We start from the raw sequence: 11,046 nt of genomic DNA, 5'->3' as shown, positions 1-11,046 counted from the left end.
TTAAAAAGGAATGCACATTCTGCTGTTTGGAGGTGAAATGGTCTATATATATATCTATGAAGTTCATTTGTCATTTTAGGCTAGTATTTCCTCACTGATTTTCTGTCTGGATGGTTTGGCCATTGATGTAAGTGGGAATGTTAAAGCCCCCTACCACTGTTATATTACAATCGTTATATTCCCTTATCAAATTGATTCCTTCCTCATTATGTAATGTCCTTGTCTCTTGTTATAGTTTTTGTTTTAAAGTATGCTGAATTCATTTATTTGTTCTTGAAGGGTTTTTTAGAATCCTTGGGGTTTTCTATGTATATCATTGTATCATCTACAAATAAGAACAGCTTTATTTCTTCCTTTCCAATCCATATACATTTTATTTCCTTATCTGTCTTCATGGCACTGGCTAGGACTTTCATTACTATGTTGAATGACAGTAATAAGAGTGGCCTTCCTTGCCTTTTTTCCAACCTTAGTGAGGAAGCATTCAGTCTTTCACTGTGAAATATGATGTTAACTATAGGGTTTTTAATATGATTTTTATCAAGCCAAGAAGTTTTCCTTTGTTTAAAGCTTTTTAGAGTTTTTACTATGGGTGGGTGTTATGTCAAATATTTTTCTATATCAATTGACATGATTATGTGACTTTATTCTTTAGTCTGTTAATATGATAGAATACATTGATATTCAATTATTGAATCAGCCTTGCATCCTTGGAAAAAGCCCTACTTTGTCATGTTGTATGTCTTTTTATATACTGTTGAATTTTATTTGCTAATAATTAAAAAAATTGTATCTGTACCCATGGATATTAATTTGTTGGTTTTTGTGTGTGTGTGTGTTGTGTATGTATGTACGTCTACTGTATTAGGTTTTGACATCATGGTAATACTGGCCTTATAATTTCAGTAGAGAAGTATTTCCTCCTCTCTTATTTTCTGGAAGGGGTTGCAGAGATTTAGTATTTACTGTTATTTAAACAACTGGCAGAATTCTCTTAAGTTCACTCCATCTACTGCCAAAGCTCAAGGCTGTTCCTCTGTGCCCTCCAGGGCAATAACATCCAGGCTCTGGACTGTGATTTCCTGTCCCAATGCAGCAGGAGGGAGGGGGGACTGGGCAGCAGGAGGCCCACCCAGGAGACAACATAATGGAGAGGCCTTGAGGGCACAGGGGGGCCAGGACTCCCTGCCCTCACCATATGTGCTGGCACCCATGGGCAAGGTGTCCTCTGTACAGCAAGTTATTCCAGACACCCACTTGGTTTATCTCTTACTCTTGCTCTCAGGCAATTTTAGGGAGGCAAAAAAGGAAAAGTCATCTAACTTTCTAATTGAATTCCTTTTTCCTATTCATTTTTTTCCTGATTAGAGAAGAAATGATCTTTCCCTTATATAGAACTCAGATATCACAACTATCATACAATAATAAACATTCCTTATAATTCCCCCTCCAAAGACAGCCGTCACTAAGTATGATGCACAGTCCTCTTCCCCCTCCCTTATTTACTCATGTGCTAATATCTTTTACAATTATTCATTTATTTTGATCAAAATAAGGTTTTGATATATACATAGCTTTGCAAATTTTCCTTCACTTTTAATATCTTTTGTAGCAATTCTCGTGTCAGTTTATGCAGCTCTAACTTTATTCTTGTAAATGGATGCACATTGTATAGCAGGTGTACAACCAGTGATTTATCTGGTGAGAAATCTTATTCCTCTTCCTCATGTTTCATGAGGGAATTTCCGCTCTCAGGGTGTAGCCATATGAATGATTCCATCCTCTAGCTAGCAGTGATTTATCTCACTGATGAGTCTAGGAGGAGATGCTGAACATAAGTGGCCCCGCCCTATCTGGGTTCTGGTGGGATTGGCTGGCCTGGGAGATGCTCGCATCTGGCCCGCCTCCCCCAGTGACCCTATGGGCTGGGTCCGGGGGGTGGGGAGGGGGGGGCTCTGCTCCTGCAGGCAGGGACTGAAGGCCTAGGTGGGCCACTCCTGGAGAGCAGAGGCTAGAAGGCCCACCGGTGGCCTCACATTTCAGTCACACTCTCCAGTGAAGTTCAGTGTAGACTTTATGACTTTTCCTTTAAAAAAAGGGGGAAAAAAAAAAACCACTCTCTAGAGGGAGAGAGCAATATCATTTTTTTTGCCCCTTCTCAAGCCCCAGCATTTCCCCATTCCCCACTGATGGACATTATGTCTTGTCACAGCAACAGTTGCTTTTTTTTCTTTTTCTTTTTCTTTTTTTCAAGGTCATACCCACGACATATAGAAGTTCCCAGGCTAGGGGTCCAATCCGAGCTGCAGCTGCCAGCCTACACCATAGCCACAGCAACGCAGGATCCAAGCCGCATCTGTGACCTATACGATAACTCATGGCAAAGCTGGATCCCCAACCCACTGAGCAAGGCCAGGGATCAAACCTGTATCCTCATGGGTACCAGGCGGGTTTGTTACTACTGAGCCACAACGGGAACTCCTCCTCATTTCCTTTTTATACTTATGCTGACGGGGTTGACACAACAGGAAATACATCTTTTGAAAGAAGCTCTCATCAGAAGTCCTGAATTGGACCCGGGTGAGCACTGGAGAGAACCTTCACGATCAACACCAACCATGACAGGCTAGACTACAGAGTTTCCCGAGGCACAAACAGCATTCCAGGCAGCGGTGTTCATTCACTCATGCATTCATGCATGCATGCATTCATCCTTAAGAGCACAATGTACCAGGCATGGTTTTAGACAATGGGGCTAGAGAGATGGACAGGATGTGCAAAGCCCCAGATTTTGTGGAGCCTGCAACACACACAAACAAGCAATAAACAAGGAAACCAAGAGATAACTGCTATGTGAAATATTAAATGAGGATGATGAGACTTAATAGTTGTGACTTTTGAGTACACTGTTGAACTTTTATTAAAATTATTTTTTATTTTTTTTGTCTTTTTGCCTTTTCTAGGGCTACACCCACGGCATACAGAGGTTCCCAGGCTAGGGTCGAATCGGAGCTGTAGTCGCCGGCCTACACCTGAACCACAGCCACGTGGGATCCGAGCCATGTCTGCGACCTACACCACAGCTCTCGGCAATGCCAGATCCTTAACCCACTGAGCAAGGCCAGGGATCGAACCCGCAACCTCAACGTTCCTAGTCGGATTCGTTAACCACTGTGCCACAATGGGAACTCCTGTGGAACTTTATGAGAGTGTGCTTTTTGGTATAAAAGTGTAGGAACAGCCACAGGCTTGCTTTCAGAAATGCCTAGTTCTTGAGCCTTTGTTCAGTAGTTGTCCGTTGGTCAGGGATTGCCGTTCCATGATGCTTCCCATGTCATGGCTCATTCAGGAAAGTTGTATCGGAGTTTCTATTGTGGCTCAGCAGTAACAATCCTGACTAGCATCCATGAGGATGCAGGTTGGATCCCTTGCCCCACTCAGAGGGTTAAGGATCCGGCATAGCCATGAGCTGTGGTGAGGGGGCAGACACAGCTCAGATCCTGCGTTGCTGTGGCTGTGGTGTAGGCTGGCAGCTGCGGCTCAGATTGGACCCCTAGCCTGGGAACTTCCGTATGCTGCAGGTGCAGTCCTGAAAAGACAAAAAAAAAGGAACAGAGTATCTGAATTTCAGCCACACACGCCCTCAGTTCTCTCCCCACTGCCCTCTGCACATCTTTTCAAGGCACTTGAGAAATGTATGTATTAGAGAGAAAGAGAGAGCCAGCCAGAGAGAGAGAGATTTCCTGTGTGGTGGGATAATATTCCAAAACCCAGAGAGGCCCTGCAGTCTGGGAGGGAGGACACAGCAGAGCCTGTTTGGACCAGTGACCTGAGATCAGTCTTAGTCTGGATCCTTTTTGTTTAAGCAAACGGATGCTTGGTGAGTCCTTCCAACATGAAGGCCAGGGTTGTTCCATCCTGGGAAATTGTTTCCTGTTTTATTTGCTTGGTGGATTTTAAGGCTCTCCTTCCTTCCATTTCCCTGTTCTCCCTTTTAGAATATTGTTTGTCAAAGGTGGGCCTCCCTACCGCATTTTGATGATTTTTTACTGGTTTTCATTTCACACGTTGCAATTTATTGAATTTTTGGTTTGCTTTTGTTTAGAATGTCTAGACCTCATTTTTTAGGTTTTGTACGGATTGTTTTTTTCCATTTCGACAATCTTATTTTTATTGACTGAATGTTCTCTGTGTTATCTGATATCTCTTTTTTTGTGGGATCTTCTTTTTGTTTTATGGATTAAATAGTCCCTCAATCTCTCTGAAGATACCAGATGTTCTTTTCTGTTTTTTAATATTTATTTTATTGAAGTATGGTTGATTTACAATGTTGTGTTAATTTCTGCTGTAGAGCAAAGTGATTTTGTTAATATCAATGTACATTCTTTTTCATATTCTTTTCTGTTGTGGCTTAAATACAGGATATGGAATATAGGTCCCTGTGCTATGCAGTAGGGCCTTGTTGTTTATCCATTTTATAGCAGTTGGTATCTGCTAACCTCAAACTCCCAATCCTTCCCTCTCCCCCTCCTCTCCCCCTTGGAAACCACAAATCTGTTTTCTATGTCTGTGAGTCTGTTTCTGTTTCGTAGATAAGTTTACTTATGTCATATTTTAGATTCCACTTATAAATATTATATGATGTTTGTCTTTTTTTTCTGACTTACTTCACTTAAACTGTTCACTTTATTATTTATTTTTTCCGGGGACTTTTTTCCTGTTAATTCTGGTCTTTTCCCTTTGTGTTTCATATTTTTCTCAAAAGTAGTGATCCTTGCCTGGATTTACATTTTGTCCTGAAAATCTCCCTGCCAGTAGTTTCTCTTTATCTAAAAGTAAAAAACTCTTTGCAGCTGCATTGATAGCCAAAAATGTTTGTAAGGGTTCTACACCCTTAAAGCACACTTTCTTTTATTACTAGTGGTGATGTGTTTAATAACTCTTTGGAATCCTCTCACCAAAGGAGGGCCTTCTTTAGCTCTTGTAAATAACTCACTGGATATATCCATTTGCATGTGTGAGTGCAGTCTGGATCCTGTGGCAGCTGGCAAGGTATTAAAGAGTGGCTCACTAACTACTCATGGTCAGCAGTTAAAGCTCTGTTTGGATCCACCTGCCAGAGGGAGTTGTCCTGCACTAGCATCTATCCAGACCCTGAGGGTCCTGGTCACTTGAGTTTCTGGTGGTTCTAGTAGTTCCTGAAAAGCACACCTGGTTCATGGTCATCCTAGGTACTCGTTCCCTCTGCTTCAAATTGGTCATTTCATTAGGAGCCTGGCATGATGCTCTTTATAGGCTGGATATGTATATATAAGCCCAAATCTCCAAAGGGGGACAGTCCTCCTGGGAACAAGCATTGTGACATATTGCTGTCACCAGCCTGTCTTTTGGGTGAAGGGAAAAAGCTGTTCCAAGCACATCCTATACCTTTACATTCTAACCTCACTTGAGATCAAGAATTATATTCTTAGTAGAGCTTGACTTGGGGAGAAGAAAGATTAAGGAAAAAAGGAGGGTGAACAAGCACTCTGAGTGTGAGACACTGACACAATCACCCTAGCAATGTACAGCTGACCAACTGGAATTTTTCTCTCCAGGATAATTCTAAATTATAATTCCCCTCACCTGGATTATTAAATTCAGGCAAATCTGCATCTGTCTGAAAGGCTTAGGAAGCACAGACTTTCAATTACTCTGTAACTAAATGCATTACTTACAATAAAAATATGGATGAACTAGTAATCCTTGTTTCAACTTTAACACAGAAAAAGGTCTTAAATGATTAAGAATCCTCATCTGGCAAGAAAGACTGGATAGATGCCAAGGTTTTAGATCTGAGAAGATGAGAGTTCAAGTGAATAACTTTCCAGGCTTTTATGATACACATCTCCCTGGTGGAGTAAAAAGATAAAGAAAATTCTAAATCGTGGTATTAACACCTGTTTAACCAGTGACTGTACACATACACGTCTGTTTTGTAATTACTGTGTTGCCCTCTACCTATTTTTAAAGGGCTTTAAGGCATTTACAAGGATCTGATATATTAGATGTTGAAAATTTTAAGCTGCAATCAACATTTGCTCTCTGGGGAACTCTTACTTTTTATATTTCTTTGTTTTCTATTTTTTCATTTAGTGAGTAAATACTTCAAGGATGTTTACAACATAACACACTAGATTCTGCAGGATAATAAAATGGATATTAGATAATGCACTACTAATAAAGTACATTCTTTGGTTAGAGGAACATCCTTCCTTCCCCAACCTCTGCATCTTTGGCTTTGAAATCTCTCTGTGATTACATCAAACCTTTTAACATCATTTTGCTATAAGAAAAGGAGAGAACTCTACAGAGGGAAGGCAAGACCAGAGTCAAAAGTGATACATTTTGTCCCACTATAAACTCCCTTTTTTTTTTTTTTTTTTTCTTTTTAGGACCGAACCTGCAGCTTATGGAAATTTCTGGGCTAGGGGTTGCATCCTATGGGTGTAGGTGTACACCACAGCCACAGCAATGAGGGATCAAGCCACGTCTTCGACGTACACCACAGCTCACGGCAATGCCAGATCCCCAAACCACTGAGTGAGGCCAGGGATCAAACCTGCATCCTCGTGGATACTATTTGGCTTCATTACTGCTGTGCCACAATAGGAACTCCTCCATTATAAAATCCCTTCTGTGGATATTTTTCTCTTTACCCCCACCTAAAACTCATATTCTTCTCCCTGTTCCTCAGATGGCAATTTTTTCAATATGTATGGAATTCTACCTAGACAAACAGAATGGATAGTGTCCCCAAACAGCTTTTAATATTCATGCTAGGCCTTCACCGAACAGTAATAAAAAAAGTTATTTTTCATAAATCATGTTGCACCTTTATATCATCTCTCTTTACAAAAGAAAACCAAAGAACAACAACAAACCCCCAAACACTTCTAGGTAGAAAAACGTGAAAACATTGATTTCTTGAATAATTAAGTTTTTGTAAAATCTGAGTTTTTGAACCATTTAGATAATTGTGCTCTGTTTTGAACTCAGAAAGATCCTGTGTATTCAAAGTAAGTGAAATTTTAGATGGAAGGAGACCTGTGGACTTTAACAACAATACGAAGATGATAGCGAATAAGTTTCGATGCTTGCTCTGGGCAAGCTTTACCTGGGGTCTTATCTGAACCTTGCTGGTTGGGTACCCCTGTGGTTCCCATTTTGCAAATGGGGAAATTAACCTGCAGAAAAGGTGGGCCACTGCACATGTTCACCCAGACACAGACCTTCTGTTGGTCAAGTGTACTAAAAGTAATTTATTCTTTAAACTTCCGTTTGCCTGTTTTGTGAGTCTGGTGAAACAGTGTAGTATTTGGGTTAAATATGAATCAGAAAGTGTTGCTTGTCATCCGTGTGCTCTGTAGCTCCCAAGGAGAGTAAATCTGTGGCATACAGCAATGTCACAAAAGGGTTAAGGAGCTGATTTAGCCAACTTTGCTATTTCAGGCACAGTTTTATTTCGGTAATGACAGTCTTTGTAGCTTGGGATAGAAAGCATCTGGCGTTGTGCCCAGAAATTGCCAAGGGTTCAAGTATTAGGAGAAAAATTATGGTTTAGGTTAATTTGGGATCTTGGCTGGTGGCCACAGCTGATGTAGCTTCTGAACTGAGAGTGGGGGAGAGGAGAGCTGGCTTTCACTCTGCCTCCTTCCTTTAGCTAAAAGGAGTGTGTGAGGAGAAGGAAAGGGATGGTATTAATCAAAGAAGAAGTACGTATCATTAACGTGAGCAAAATCAAGACCTCGGGCCCCAGCTCTGTGGCGGGGCCTCGGCAAGCTGCAAGGGACACGGAAAGAAACAGGAGGTGGGGAGATGGTTGGTGAGACGGAGGCTGTGCCCGCGTGGAGGGGGTGGGGGGATGCTGGCTCAGCTCTGCTTCTGGGCGGACTGGAGGTGAGACAGTGTCCTCAAAGAGGTCTCCTCTCCCTGAGCATGAGAGTGTATTAAAGGCCTGGAGGAGAGGGACACTCAGCCCCAGAGGGAGGTGTCTCCCCCACTGCAGTGCAGGGACACGAAGCGGAAATTTCCAGTATTATCACCCCAAACAAAAGTTTTCATTAGTGAATAAACTATTTCAAATGGGAATCGTGTGGGCAGGGGCCATCTCTAGCAAATCCCAGACAGCAAAAATAAATTAGAGGCATCAACCACATCCTAGCCAGAAGCCAAACCTGGTGGTCCTCTGTGCTTGAACAAATAGATAGATAGATAGACAGACAGATAGGTAGATATATGAATAAACAAACAGAGGAGGAAGGAAGGAAAGAAGGAAGCCCTTATCTGTACTCTATGTTGATTTCAATGGCATCCCCATAGATACTCCCATGGTAGCAGTTTTGGAACTGTCAGTGTAAGTCACTGCACAGAGCTGATAAGAGATGCAGAGAAGTGGCTCTCTTGGATCAGTACGAGCCAGCAGTAGTCTGCCACTGGGTCTGCCCTGCACTTCGGAATCTGGCTGGTCCTCATGCATGAAGCAGAGGCACCTTCAGTAAGGTGGCTCTGTGTCCCTCTCCGTGCACTGATTACACACTTTCCGCAGCATGCAAAACTGGAGCTTGATGTGCTTTAGAAATTTGGGTGTTTGTACAAAACTTTCCATAAATGTTGCTAAATTCTTTGGCTGTTTTATATCGAATAAAACCCTCTGGCATGGTTTCAAATGTGTCTGGAAATTACTTGTAAAGCTATTAAGAGGATAACAAAATGTAATTTAAATATAATTTTGCTCCTAAAACATGTTAATTAAAATATGCTAATGTCCTCTGAGTGGTTCTAGTGGAACATCAACAATGTTTTAAAGCTATTTACCTACACAAATCGCTCCAATGACATTTCTGGATCAAAAGTTCTCAAACCCATGATAATTCCAGTTATTAATTTGGTCGTAGTTGCTGATATCTTTAGAGTTAATACAACATGAAGACAGTAAATATTTAAAGACCTTATAAAAATTGGAGTTCGACATTAAAGTTACTTGTCATGAAGGAGAAATAATGGAGCCATTCCCATAACAATGGAGTTAAATGAGAGTCAAAACCTCAAAACCCTAATTTGTCTGTTTTCCTCGTAATTCTCTAGCACCTCTCTGTCCCCGTTTATCCTCATCCTTCTCTGCTTTGGACCACAGCTGGCGAGTTAGTCCACTGTGAGTACATCACCAAGCTCCCTTGCCACGGCTTCTGCTTGAGTTTGGTAAATGGGAAGCAAGAGATAGGAGGGTGGGGGTGGGGGGGTCAATCCAAGTATTTTTTCCCCCTTCCTTCCTTGCTCTGGAGTCATATCTTGGGCAGGAAGTGGATCCTCCCATGGAAACAGTTCCTACTGGGTGAACTTCTTCCCCAGTGACACTGTTTTCCCCCTTGTCTCTTGCGTCCACGAGATTCTAGCATCTGCTGCTCGTCTCTGGGTTCCTGGCTTCATTTGATCCCATGGCCCTGCCTACCCCTCTAAAATCTCACCCTTGATCAGGTCTCTTCTTTCTGTGGAGATACTGCCCTGATACATTCATATCATGTTCTTCCATTTTTCTTTTCTTTTTTTGTTTGTCTTTTGTCTTTTTAGGGCTGGACTCATGGCATATGGAGATTCCCAGGCCAGGGGTGGGATGGGAGCTGTAGCTGCCGACCTGTGCCAGAGCTATAGCAACGGGAGATCTGAGCTGTGTCTGCAACCTACACCACAGCTCATGGCAACTCTGGATCCTTAACCCACTGAGTGAGTTAGATTGATTGATCCCACATCCTTATGGATGCTAGTCGGGTTTGTTAACTGAGCCATGATGGCAACTGAGCCATGATGGCAATGCCCATTTTTATTTTCTATTAATTGGGAATGAAGTTCTAAGAAAAGTTACTCAGTGTGTTTTTGTATTTTCTACCTTTTCGGGAGGTTTATTTAAAGCCTTGTATGGTACAGGTACCAGTCATTCAGAACAGAGGCTGACTTGTGTGTTGTTCCAGTGCATTCTGGGTGATTATTCGCCCTTTTTGGTACAATGAAATCTAATTCCAGGATATTAGAATTGAAAGGAAAGAAGTGAAAGATAAGTGATGAGATCTAAAATAAAATGCATTAACTGATTCTGCAGCCAAGGCAATGGCCTTCAATTGTTTATTCTCTTATTTCCTCTATTTGAAGTGGTTTTCCTATTACCGGCTTTCCCACTGCTCTCTTTTTGAGATGTGGTAAATTTACAAAATCAGTGTGTATTGGGGTCATCAGAGGGCTTGTTAGGACAGGGACTGCTGGGCTGTGTCCCCAGAGTTTCTGATTCAGTATGTGCTATAAGAAATATATTTGGTGATGGTGCAGCAGGTTAAGGATCATTGCTGTGACTTGGGTCACAGCTATGGCATAGGTTCGATACCTGGCCGGGGAACTTCTGCATGCCATGGGCATGGCAAAGAAAGAAAAGAAAAGAAAAGAGAAAAGAAAAGTGAAAAGGAAGAAGGAGTTTTCGTGGCTCAGCAGTTAACAAACAAAGTGAGGATCCACGTGGATGCAGGTTTGATCCCTGGCCTCGCTCAGCCGGTTACAGATCCAGCGTTGCTGTGAGCTGTGGTGTAGGTTGCAGACATGGCTCAGATCTGGTGTTGCTGTGGCTGTGGCATAGGCCAGCAGCTGCAGCTCTGATTCGATCCCTAGCATGGGAACTTCCATTGGCCCTAAAAAGCAAGCAAGCAAGCAAGCAAGCAAGCAAGAAAGAAAGAAAGAAAAAGAAAAAGGAAAGGAAGGAAGGAACTTGGGCTTTGTCTCTGGTTCCTGGCATAGACCTTCTAAAACCCTTGGAGTTCCTCAAGTGATGAAGGTCTTTGGTTGTTTGTAAGGAGCCCCTTTTGAGCATACCAGTGTTTATGCTAATGAGGTGACAGGATGGGGCTCCTACAGAGTCTCAGGATAGGGCCAGTCACCAGAAAGACCAAGCAATTAGAAGACTGGAATTTTCAGCCCCGCCAACTGATCTCTGGGAAGTGGGGGGAGCTGGAGATTAAGCGCTAT

Source organism: Phacochoerus africanus, chromosome 16, assembly GCF_016906955.1.
Source record: "Phacochoerus africanus isolate WHEZ1 chromosome 16, ROS_Pafr_v1, whole genome shotgun sequence".
NCBI classification, from domain to species: Eukaryota; Metazoa; Chordata; class Mammalia; order Artiodactyla; family Suidae; genus Phacochoerus; species Phacochoerus africanus.
Note: the sequence above shows the minus strand (reverse complement) of the source record.